A 13,658-nucleotide genomic window follows, 5' to 3' on the forward strand; every position below is an offset into this window, starting at 1 on the left:
GTGTCTCACAATGCCCATGCAGTTTCTTCCAAGTAAGCATGATTGGTGAATCTGGTGCAGGTCTAAAATAAACTTCCCATAAGCTTCCTGTATTGTTGTACTTCTCTCCAAAATCTGTCCTAAAATCCTGCCTAGTATACCAAATTTCTATACTGACAAATCTCTTTCCAAAAACAGTTTACACTGACACTTGCTTTGTAATGCCCTTAAAACAGTTTATTTCATGTGCTGTACTTGCAGAAGTCTGTAAGAAAAAGAGATGAGACGTGAATTTAAACAGGCTAAATCTGTAGGGCAAAAGTCCACCAGATTTAAACCCAAATCTAAGAAGCTTCTCTACAACCAAATCTAGGAAGTTATTACATAATCGTGGGTATGAATGGGGAACATTTGTTCAGTATGCATAAAAACCTTTTGTAGCAATATTTCTAAAGAATACTATCCCTGAGATAAAGTCAGCCCTCCAATTTATTTTTTTTATTTAAAGAAAAGGAAACAAAAGAATACATGGAGATAAAAAAAAAAGGGTAGAAATAATACAAACTTACAGAAAAACAAACGGTAAGAAATTGCTGGTTGATAAGTTACACATTGTCATCTTAGAAATAGCTGTTCATGTTATAGAATTAAAGTATTTAGAATGACATTCATAAAGTGACACTACAAACCCTTCTGCTCTATGATCGAACAAGAGCTCAGTAATATGGTTATCAGTCCTACACATTTGTTTTACATCTCAAAGAGGGTAAGATTAAACATATCAAAACAGAACAAAGCAGTTAAAAAAACAATTTAAAGAAATACAGATTTCGCAGCAAGCCCACTGGAGATCTTCATTGTCTATCTAACTGTCTCTAGTTTCTTACAAATAGTTGTCCCCATCTTCACCCACTTTATATACTTATTGTATATTATAGAACTAATCAAATCACTGGACGCTTTTTAGGAAAGGGAAGACAATAGTAACTACCATCGCATCTCTCATTCTCTTCGTGATAGCTGTCCCCATCTCTACATATGCTGAAATTGAACTCAAGAAACCAGTCCAATGTCATTCTAATCAGCGAACATTAGTATTGGTAAAATTTCTATCATAATGCTACAAAATTAGCCTCGGGTTTCTTAGTGTCTCTTCCTCAGAGTATCTGTTCATTACATCTTGCATTATATAATCTGTTCCCGTAAATAATTAAAAAGAAAAAAAAAACCCATGTGTGAATTTCTACATATATATCTATCCTCTCTGTATTACAGGGAATACCAAGTCATAGCAAGACAGCAAAACAATTTCCTAGAAAAAACATGCAATGGATAAGACATATAAGACCACAATATAGATGATCTTCCATAGTTACTATGTTTTCTCTTGTTATTTTCAAAAGATTTGACCACCACACCGGCTTATTATAGTTAAATATAGTATCACCTATTTTTATAAAAACTTAACTTTGACAGCATTGTAGGATTTGAGAGCTGTTACTAATTAATACCAGTATGGATATCCTTTACATCTTGTCATCCTCAGAGTAGTTGCCTCTACTTTTAGGGTTGATACTAACAAGCATACCAAATTCAAATAAAATCAGCCATGGCCAACCCATAGTCTTATGATTCAGATTCAATTAAGATCAGTCATAGTAAGATGATGTAAGTATTGTAGGATTTCAGTTTAAGTTAATAGGAAAGTAAGGATAGTTACCATGGTATAACCTGCTATTTTGGGGTCAAGATGTCTGTGGCCTCAAATCTGACATGAGTGGACAGACCAGTATATATTAAATTCAAACTAAATATGTCAATAAGACTACTATGTCTTTTAAATCCTTATACACCATTAACAATGACCTCTGCCTTTTTCTTTTTTTATATAGAGTTTCAGCACTGTCTATACTAAAGACTATAGCTTACCATCTCTGCCTCATGTCTGCTACTCCATTTTTCTGCTATAATTTGTCCACCTTATTCCCTCATTCCACTGTCTGCCCCGTTCACTGAGGCCTCTCTGCCACTGTTGCTGGAATCCTGGTATCTCTTCCTCTCTTTCTCTGTAATGTCCTTCAGCACTCTCTGTAGGGTTGGATTGGTGGCCATGAACTCCCACCATTCCTCCTTGCCTTGAAAATATCTTATTTTTCCATTAATTTTGAGAGAGAGTTTTGATGGGTATATGAGCTTCGGTTGCATATCATTTTCTTTCAGGACTTGGAATATTTCTCCCCACTCCCTTCTTGACTTAAGAGTTTGTGTTGATAAGTCTGATGTTATTTTGATAGTTTTCCCATTGTAGGTAATCTGCATCTTTTCTCTGGCTGCTTTTAATATTCTGTTCTTTTGGTGGATTTCTGGAATCTTGATTATTATATGTCTAGGCACAGATCTGTTTTGGTTGTAGGTAGCTGGTGTTCTGTATGCCTCTTTTATCTGGATATCATTTCTTTTTGCTATATATGGGAAATTTTGCTTTAATATATCTGTGAATATTCTTTGTATTTCATTTTTGGTTGCTCCTGCTTCCTTACTCACATTCTTTATTCTTAAGTTATGTATCTTTTTGTCATCTTCTAGTTTTTGAATTGCTTCTTTCTGGTTCCTTGTTATTTTTAAGAGGCTTTTTCTTTCACAATCATATGCCATAAATCTCTCTTCAAGTTTCAGAAGGCTGTCTTTAGTTTCTTTCAAGGCATTTTGCCAGTGTTCAATGGAGTTTTTAGTTTCCTAGTATTCTCTTTGGATCTGTTTCATGCATTCTAAGTTATGTTTAAATTCTTCTTCAGAAGTTTCTCTTTCTTTTCTGATTTCCTCAGTTCTTCCATCTGTGTTCTCTTGGGCAGGGCTTGTCATTTCTTTAATTAATCTCTTTATATCTTGTCTCACTTGAATCAGGAGTACAGCTTTAAATTCATCTATGAGATCATGAAGGTACTTTTTAATTTTGGCTGATGCTGTGTCGAGCAATGGATGGTTACTGTGCTTGTTCTCTTTGGTGTTTACTTCTCCTGGGCTTATTTTCTCATGTTGGGCAGCTGGAGATTTTTTTTTTTTTATCTCTTGTCATGTTTCTGGTTTCTTTCAGACTGTCCTGGGGTTCTCTGGCCCTCTCCAAATTGCTTAGGGCCTTTCAAAAGCGTGCTGACTTGAGTTTTTGCTGTCCTCCCCAATTTGCTGTTATCTGGGGTAGGCTGGGATGCAGGGGCGATACAGGCTAGTCTCCAGCCTCTGCGCCAGTCAACCGATAAATTAGGCTGTTCTTTCTGGATGTCACTGAGTTGTGACTATTTTGTATCTGCTTGTTGGGCCCCAAGCAGAGGCCTGGTTTAGCCCCAGTAGCTCCTGCCGGTTCTCTTTGTACCAGAAGCAGCTGACTAATGTTACTATGGCACAGGGTCCTGCCCAAATCCCAGCTTTTCTCTTCCAGACCTCTCTGTGACAGGAGCACCAGAACAGCAGAACTGCCCAAATTCAAGATGTCTCCCACTAGTTCTCTGTATGACACTGAAGCCAACATGTACTCAGGCTCTGCCCAATTTCAAGATGCCTTCCACCAGCCCTCCCTACAAGGGGACTCAGTGATGCCACCGAGCTGTAGGTTCTGCCAAACTGTAAGATGGCTGCCACCAGACTCTGTGTTATTGATGTCCCTGTGGTGGCGGGCACTGCCCAGTTCCAAGACGTTCTCTGGCCAACCCCAGCAGCCGCGGGGTTCCCAGTACTCACCAGGGTCCACGCCGCCCACCTTTCCCACGCTCCTGGCACAGTGCAGAAGGGTCAGAAATCCACGCAGTGTGCATTCCTGGTACAGCGCGGAAGGGTCAGAAATCCGTGCAGCGTGCACTCCCAGTACAGGGCGGAATGGTCAGAAACCTGCGTGGCGTGCACTCCTGGCACAGCGTGGAAGGGTCAGAAATCTGCGCAGCGTGCACTCCCGGCACCGCGCAACGGTCAGAAATGTGCTCAGCGTTCGGCTTTGGAGGTCGAGAGCCTTTCACCATCTCCTCTGGTGCAGTGGGGCAGTCCTGGCTGCTTCTCAGGATCTCAGGTCTCAGTTTCCAGCAGTCACCAAAAGCCAACACAGCTTTTCCTGTTGGGTCCACAGGTCAAATTGTTGATTTAAAGGTGCGGGATTTGCAGCCTCCCATTTTCAGCCTTCACAGTCTCGCACAACTTTAAATCCTCCAGCTGCACTGTCTTGGTTAATAAGAATCGTTATCCATTTGTCTGGCCCTCTCCATGTTGTCATATTCTAGCTTCTAATATGATTTCTCCAGAGAGACTCTCCGCCTGTTCCCCTAGCAAGCCGCCATTTTCTGTCTCCCCAACCCTCCAATTTAAAAGAGAGAGGTATAATATTTTCCATTGCAGCCATGGAATCTGTGTCTTAATGTATTTAAGTGATAAAGTAACAAAAGTGTCACTTAAATAAGAGACTACCACATCGTGGTCCACCATACAGAAGTAAGGACACAATTTTTTCCCATCATGCCTATCTTGATCTCATCACTGGGAGTCTGGAGTCAGAGCAGAACCCAGAAAAGCTTGTAGATTTTCTCACACAACTATATGTATATGTAGTATGTACATGTATATTTTTAAAATGCTGTTTAAGACTTAAAGAGGCAGGTGTTTTTCCTTTTTGTGTACCTGAGAGACACAGAGAAAGACTTTTTGTAATAACTGAGCAGTTTCTTCCATTGACACCTGCAGTTACCATGAACACTTTGAGGCACTGTTCTCACCATTGCATGTGCCTTGGTAGATAAATTGTGTCAATTTAAGAAATTTAGAAACTTAACTAAGTGACTTATCAGGGGGTTCAGGGTCTTTACTTTGTAAGCGTCCTGAGCCTGTGCAAAAGGAGGGTATGGAGATAGTGTGGGCAAGTAACCTGCATACAATATAAAGGAGAAAAAGAGATTTGACTTCACATACTCACACCTTTTGCTCTTGTTGCTTTGCTGTCTACTGCCACCTTGAATGGTTGCCCCTGTGCCATGCCACCCAACTTTGGAACCAGGTGTTATGGACTGAAACATCCACAAATTATGAACTAAATAAGCTTTCCTTCCTTAATTTTTGGTACTGGGTGTTTTGTCTCAGTAATTAGAGAAAAGTAACAATGACAGAATTTAGTACCAGAGAAGTGATGTTACTGTGACTATATCTGGCTATGTGTATCAAGAGATCTTGAAAATGGCTCATGGAAAGAGTTTGTAAAGGTTTGAAGATGTAGGGTAAAATAATAGAGCAGGGATGCCTTAGGCCATTCTATATGGAAGATTCTTGTCAGAGGTCAGAAGGCAAGATAGCTGATAGAAATCCCGCCAGCAAAGACCAATTCAGGAAGTTTCTGTTGGGACGAAGGACTGCATTAGCTGTTGAAGTCTAGACAACGTGTGCTATGACAACGTTGGCAGATAGTTTGTCTGCATTTTGCCTGTGTCCAGAGACTTTGCCCAAAACAGAGAAAAAGGGTAGCCAGCTAATTAACATGTCAGAAAGAATTTCAAGTAGTCAAATGTTGAGGTAGTGGCATGGCTCTCATTGGGGGCTTTGAGCCAGACTTATGTTGAGAATCAAGAGCAAAGAGGCCAGCAGGATGATTTAAAATGTTGTGAGTTTGGGCAGAAAAGAAGCCCCAGCAAAGCTGTGGACTACAAAGACAGAGCTGAGGAGATCTCAATTGCTGAGGAGGAACAGGAGAATAGAAAAATGACCTGAGGGAATCACAAGAAGCAATTAGTATTCACCCTTTGAAGTCTCAAAATTCAACAGTGAAAGACTTTGCTTTGAGAAGAAAGTCACAGAACACCATGTCCCAGAATGGTAGCAGCTGTACCATGTTCAAGAATGATGGCAGCATAGAAACTGTGTTCCTTAGAATTGGGTTCACAGTGTCCAGCAATCCAAATTCTCAACTCCTATAGCCAAAAGAGAAGAAAGCCTGAATACTGTTCCAGTTGGTAGCAGACACTGACATCTTCCACATGGTGTTGGGTTCAGGTGCACACAGAATGCAAGCATAGCAGAGTTAAGGTTTCCATCTCAATTTCAGAAGGCCTAGGATTCCAGGCAGTGTGCCCCTGAAAAAGCAGTGAGTGAAGCTGTGAGGGTGAAGCCAAAGGTGCAATGGAGACCCTAGAAGTTTGAAGAAGCCAGGAAAGTGGATTATCTAAGTAAAGCTGAAAGAAAGGAGCAAAATGGGCATAAGAGAGAAGCCATGGTATCTATAACCACCAGAAGTGTCATAGGGATAGAGCCACCAAAGCCCTTTGGAGCTCACAATTTGCCACAGATTGCTTGAGGTACTTGTTGTAGTCAGGGGTTGTGAGCTGAAAAATTAAAATCAGGCCACAGAATTTATAATATTATGATTGTCACCCAGAGTTTAACACAAAAAAGTGCAAGAAATGTGTCCATAACACTAAAGACCCAGAATATTCATCTAAAGGCCTGGATGCCACAATAGTGTCCTGCATAAGTCCAGATGATGATAAGGCCATGACAATGCCTCCCAGGAGTCCAAGGGGTGGAGGAACTGTGCTGGTAGGTTGAGGATTCTACACTGGAGCAGAGAAGTCATGTTCATAATAAAATCCAGCACTGTCCTGAAGAGTACTACAGTCATCTTCAGCAACATGGAGGTCCCAAGCTCCTCCAATGGTAAGAACACACAAGTACATGCCTGAAAGCCACCATGAGGAGTTCGTCCTGGGGATTAGGCAGCACACATCTTCACCTAGAAACAAGAAGTGATGCTCAATGTAAGGACCAGAGCTCCCCCAAAGTGAACCACAGCCACCCTGACTAACAAGGTCCCAAGCTTCTCCAATGACAATGGTCAAACTCACATTGAGGAGGCTAATCATGATGAGCTCCTCCATGAGAAACAATGGCTCAAACAGCAACACACAGGAGAACACACAACACCTCCCTTCTCCTTCTCCATGTCTTTATTTATGCTGGCAACTTTCCTCAGGTGGAAAATCTACACTCAGCACCATGCTGATTTAATTAAGCTGGCATTAAATTGACCACCAGTTTTTAATCCATAACAGTGCTTAAGTTTACGCTGATGGGTTTTGAATTTGCCTTGGTCCCAAACCTTTGCATCCCATTGTTTGCATCTTATGAAATGAAAATGATTGTCCTGCACCCCTGAAAGTTGGAAGTGTTTAACTTTTCATTTTTACAAGGGTTTGTAGCCTACAGTTTCCCTTAAATCTCAGAGACTTGATACTTTGACTTTCAGCAATGCTGAAACAGTTACTTTGGCAACTCTGGCAGATGGACTAAATCCCTTTTGCATAAAAGGATATGCGAGGGAGGGATCACAGGTTCCAGAGGCACTGTGGCCTGCGGTGAGTGCTCAGCACACTCTGCCCAAATCCCAGACTGTTCCGGACCCTCCAGGCTTCCGGGTGCAGTGAAGTGGAGAAGTGGGTTTGAGGCCTCTACATCTGCCTCCTCATCCCGGATGCACTTGGAGAACTGCTGAGCTTCCAACGGGTGGGTGGGCCCATGCTATCCCCCAGAACCCAGCCTGTTTGGGCCTCCAGCACCTAGCCATCGGTGTGCAGAGGAGGGGCTGGGCGGATCTGGGGCACCTGCATTGGCCTCCCCGTGTGTCTGGAGGACTGTGGATGTCTCAGCGGGCAGTGGAGCATCGCAGGTTCCGGAGGCCCTGCAGCCTGCGGTGAGTGCTCAGCGCACTCTGTCCAGAGTCCAGACTGCTTGGGTCCCTCCAGGCTTCCAGGTGCAGTGAAGTGGAGAGGCGGTTTTAGGCGTCTACATCTGCCTCCACATCCCAGCTGCAATTGGAGAGCTGTGGAGCTTCCAACGGGCAGGTGGGCGCACAGTGTCCCTGAGGCCCAACTTGTCTGGAACTGCGGAGTTCTGAGCAGGCAGAGGAGGGCCATTGGTTCTGCAGGCCCAGTGGCTTGGGGTAGCATGGTGCCAGAGTCTCAGTAGCTACAAATATAGAAGGGGATTTCCAACAGATCCTGAGGAAGCTTTCAAATAACACTTGAAACACAGAAATATAGGAAAATGACAAAACAAAAGACCAAATTACAACCTCAAACCTCCAGCCCATCTCAAGAAACCCTAGGAGCAATGTATACAGAAGAAAATATATGCAATTCACCTCAAGTATCGGACACAATAGCTACTGAAATTAACAAGCAACTCCAGGAAGCTTTAAAGAAATTCAAACTCGAAATAATCTCCAAGGTAAAAGAAGAAATGATAAAAGAAATGAAAGAGATTCTGAATATATCTAAAGAAAACACAGATAAAAAGTTGGAGAAACTAAACAAAAAGATAGAATCCCTAGATGAGCAATATAAGAAACAAACAGAATACATAATGCAGATGCACAGAGATATACAGGAAATAAAAAACTCCACTGAAAGTTGTAAAAACCGCCTTAACGAAAGTGAAGATAGAATTTCAGACCTTGAAGACAGGTTTGCAGCTAGTGAACAGGAAAGGAAAGATCTTTTCAAAATAACAAGGAATCGGGAAACAACAATTCAACAACTGCAGGACGATGCAAAGAAAAATAACATAAGAATGATAGGGATTAATGAAAAAGAAGGAGACAACATAGAGGATGTCAAGAGGATATTTAGAGAAGTAATAGCTGAAAATTTCCCAAGCACAAGATCAGAAACCGACATCAGGATCAGTGAAGCATATAGAACTCCAAATAGTCATAACCAAAATAAAACTACACCCAGACATATAATAATCACCATCCCAGAAATCCAACACAAGAATAGATTATTAAAAGCTGTCAGAGAGAAAAGACAGATCACTTATAAAGGAAAACCTATCAGAATCATGGCAGACTTCTCAGCACAAACAATAAAGTCAAGAAGAGCATGAAGTGCAGTATTCCAGATCCTAAAGCAAAATGATTTCAAACCTAGACTGATGCATCCTGCAAAACTATCATTCAAAATTGATGGTGAAATACGATACTTCCATGACAAAGAACAGCTGAAGAACTTCATGAACACCAAACCAACCCTGCAAAAAATATTGAAAGACAGTTTAGATACACAAAGGAAAAAACCACTAAGCAAAGCAAATAATTAAACAGAACATAAGATAAAGATGCAACAGCAGAGAGATAACATGTCAACAATAAACCAGCATTTAACAGTAATAACCATTAATGTAAATGGTCTCAATGCACCAATCAAAAGAAACAGACTAGCAGAATGGATCAAGAAACAAAATCCAACATAGGCAGTTTACAGGAAACCCACCTAACCAAGATGGATACTCACAGACTGAAAGTCAAAGGATGGGAAACAATACTTCATGCAGCAGGAATCAAAAAAAAGCAGGAGTAGCCGTTTGTTTGCAGACAACGTGAACTTTAAACCAACAATGACCATAAAGGACAAAGAAGGTCACTACATACTCGTAAGGGGAAAACTCCAAGAGGAAGAGATAACTATCTTAAATATATATGCACCAAACTACAGAGCACCCAGTTATATAAAACAACTATTAACAGAAATGAAAACTCAAATTATCAGTAACACAATTGTAACAGGAGACCTTAATACACCATTGACACCAAGGGACAGATCAACCAGACATAAAATGAGCAAACAAATAATAAAACTGAATCACACCTGCGAAAAATGGATTTGATAGACATATACAGAATGTTCTACCCAACAACATCAGAATATACATTCTTCTCAGCAGTACATGGATCATTCTCTAAAACAGACCATATATTAGAGCTCACAGAACATATTAAAACAAATGCAAAAGAGTTGAAATCATCCCTTGCATGTTATCGGATCATAGCGCTCTGAAATTAGAAATTAATGATAAAAGATACTGCAAAAATCCTGCAAACACATGGAAACTGATTAACACACTCTTGAGTAATCAGTGGGTCACAGAAGAAATTAAAGAAGAAATTAAACAATACTTAAAAGAAAATGAAAATGCAGATACAACTTACCGGAATCTGTGGGATGCAATGAAAGCCGTCCTCAGAGGAAAATTTATTGCACTGAGTTCCCACATCAGGAAAACAGAACGAATACAAATAAATAACTTGATGCTACACCTCAAACAGCGAGAAAAAGAAGAGCAAGTCAAGCCCAAAGCCAAAAGAAGAGAGGAAATTATAAAAATCAGAGCAGAAATCAATGCAATAGAGACTAAGAAAACAATCCAAAGAATCAACGAATCAAAGAGTTGGTTCTTTGAAAGAATAAATAAAATCGATAAGCCCATAGCCGACCTTATTTTAAAAAGGGAAGAAAAAGCTCAAATTCATGCAATAAGAAATGAAAAAGTTGAAATCACTACAGACCCAATAGAAATACAGAAGATCATCAACACCTATTTCGAAAACCTCTACTCTCGAAAGTTTGATAACACAGAAGAAATAGATTCTTAGAAACATATGAAGTACAAAAGCTAGATCAAGAGGATGTAAACCTGTTGAATAACCCAATCTCTGTTAATGAAATTGAAAACATAATTAAATCCTTACCCACCAAGAAGAGCCAAGGCCCAGATAGATTCACTGCAGAATTCTACAAGAAATACAAAGAAGACCTAATGCCGACACTCCTCAATAGTGCCGACACTATTCAATGAAACTGAAAGGGAAGCAATCCTTCCTAAGTCATTCCTGGAAGCAAATATTACTCTAGTACCAAAACCTGAGAAAGACCCAACTATAAAAGAGAACTATAGACCGATCTCCCTAATGAACACAGATGCAAAAATCCTCAATAAAATATTGGCAAATAGGATCCAGCAAATCATCAAGAAGATTAAACACCATGACCAAGTGGGATTCATCCCAGGAATGCAAGGATGGTTCAACATATGCAAATCAATAAATGTAATCCACCATATCAATAAAGCCAAAAATAAGAATCACATGATCATTTCTATAGATGCAGAAAAAGCCTTCGATAAGGTCCAACATTTATTCATGATAAGAACTTTACAGAAAATTGGAATAGATGGTCTTTACCTCAATATAATAAAGGCCATTTATGACAAACCAACAGCCAGCATCATACTAAATGGCCAAAAATTGAAAGCCTTTACTTTAAAATCAGGCACAAGACAAGGATGCCCTTTATCACCACTCCTATTTAATATAGTACTGGAAGTACTAGCCAGAGCAATTAGGCAAGAGAGAGAAATAAAAGGGGTAAAGATAGGAAAAGAAGAAGTTAAATTATCATTGTTTGCAGATGACATGATACTCTACATAGAAGACCCCCTAAACTCCATGGAAAGACTCTTAGATACAATAAATGAATTCAGTAATGTGGCTGGATACAAAATCAATACGCAGAAACCAATAGCATTCCTATACATGAACAACAAAATCACAGAGAGGGAAATAAGAGAAACTATACTCTTCACATTAGCAAGCAAAAAATGAAATATTTAGGAATTACTCTTATGAAAGAAGTGAAAGACTTATACAGTGAAAATTATAATACACTGAAAAAAGAAATTGAAGATGATCTCAGAAAATGGAAAGACATCCCTTGCTCATGGATAGGAAGAACAAACATTGTGAAAATGGCTATTCTCCCAAAACTGTTATACAGTTTCAATGCAATCCCAATAAAAATACCATCAACATACCTTATAGATCTAGAGAAATCACTCCTAAATTTCATCTGGAACCAGAAGAGACCTAGAATAGCAAAGGCAATTCTAAGCAGCAAAGACAAAGCAGGAGGCATCACAATCCCTGACTTGAAATTATACTACAAAGCAACAGTAGTAAAATCAACATGGTATTGGAATCAAAACAGAGCTGAAGATCAATGGAATAGATTAGAAGATACAACCACAACTACAAACACACTCAACCACCTTATCTTTGATAAAGGAGCCAAGCAGGTTCACTGGAAGAACAACAGTATCTTTAATAAATGGTGCTGGGAAAACTGGCTCTCCATTTGCCAAAAACTAAAGCTAGACCCATGTCTATCACTATGTACTAAATTAAAATCTAAATGGGTCAAAGATCTGAATATTAAAAGAGAAACACTAAATCTATTGGAAAACAAATTGGGTAGAAACCTTGAAGACATAGGAGTAGGTAGAGAATTCATGAACAGGACTCAAACTGCACAGGAAATACTTCCCAGAATCAATAACTGGGACCATTTCTTATTAAAAAGTTTCTGCATGTCAAAAGAAATCTCCAGCATAGTGAAAAGAAAACCCACAAACTGGGAAAAAGTTTTAGTGAACTCTCTCTCAGACAAGGGACTCTTGTCTAAAACATATAAAGAATTAAAAAAAACTCAGACCCCCAAAATTCAAAGATCCAATCCAAAAATGGGCATCTGAGATGAATACACACTTCTCAGATGAAGAAATGCAAATGGCAAATAAATACATGAAAAAATGTTCATTATCATTGGTCATTAGAGAAATGCAAATTAAAACCACACTGAGATACCATCTCACTCCTGAAAGAATGGCCAGGATCAAGAAAACCAACAACAACAAATGCTGGAGAGGCTGTGGGGAAAAAGGAACTCTCCTGCACTGTTGGTGTGAGTGTAGACTGGTGCAACCTTTGTGGAGGTCAGTCTGGAGATTTCTCAAAAAGCTGGGATTGGAAGTCCCATTTATTCCAGCTATTCCACTTCTAGGCATATTCCCAGAAGAATTGAAAGCATCATACCACAGTGATATATGTGCACCTATGTTTATAGCAGCACAATTTGTAATCACCAGATCTTGGAAATAACCCAAGTTTCCATCAACTGAGGAATGGATAAAAAAAGTTGTGGTATTTCTATACAATGGAGTATTATTCAGCTATAAAGAAGGATCACTTTGAGATATTTATCAATAAATGGGCACAGCTTGAGACCATACTCATAAGTGAAATAAACCAATCTCGCATGTGTGAATACCAAATAGCTTCCCTAATGTAAGTAATGATTCAAATATATAAAAATATGTGGTAATCATGATTCCCCATTATGTGGCCTTGAAGCCTTATAAAGTTTTCACTTATTAATTGGAAAGGCTTTATTCTGGGCTTCTTGATATGGAAATATTTGGAGCTATAGTATATGAAGTTTTATTCAAATATTTCAAGGAAAAAGACAGACACTATGGTAACTACTATTAAGTCGGGTTATTTGGTGGTGAAGCACTAGGTTGCTGAAACAGTCATGCTTTGACCTGTATTGTTATATTGTTATGTCCTGTTTTATCTCAATCTCTCCCTTATTCTTTAAAAAAAATTATTTATTTATTTCTTATGTTTGTTTTAATTAAGGGGAAAATTTTTTAAAAATTAGCAGGATATATAATAGTAACTTTTTTTGATTTCCTATTAACTTGTTTTGAAGTCCTGTAATACTCCCACAATCTTGTTTTGACTGATTAGACTCTGTTCCATTCTGTATGACAGTATCAAGTTTGAGGGTATAGGCAACTACTTTGAAGGCAATAAGATTCACTAAGATGCCCATTCTGGTTTGACTATTATCTCCTTTGGAAGTCCTGTAATGTTTACAATGCTTAAGTTTTATTGGTCTTGTTCTCTACTGTTTTGTTCAACTTTATAATATCTGATGAGATAGACAATTCTTTTTAAGGAAACAAGAGACATTGTTGATTACCTT

General features: G+C 39.2%; 1 long non-coding RNA gene across 1 annotated transcript in view; it reads right to left on the bottom strand.

The window, feature by feature from the left end:
- Positions 1-5: 5 nt before the first annotated feature.
- The window catches only part of LOC134476443 (uncharacterized), a 141,506-nt gene continuing 127,853 nt past the window's right edge, over positions 6-13,658 (bottom strand). Inside the window, exon 5 of the long non-coding RNA XR_010048093.1 lies at positions 6-6,733. This is a non-coding gene — a long non-coding RNA (uncharacterized LOC134476443). The remainder of the gene's footprint in view (positions 6,734-13,658) is intronic.

Source organism: Cavia porcellus, unplaced genomic scaffold (genome assembly GCF_034190915.1).
Source record: "Cavia porcellus strain 051 isolate PalLab524CR breed Dunkin Hartley unplaced genomic scaffold, mCavPor4.1 scaffold_6, whole genome shotgun sequence".
Taxonomy (NCBI): Eukaryota; Metazoa; Chordata; class Mammalia; order Rodentia; family Caviidae; genus Cavia; species Cavia porcellus.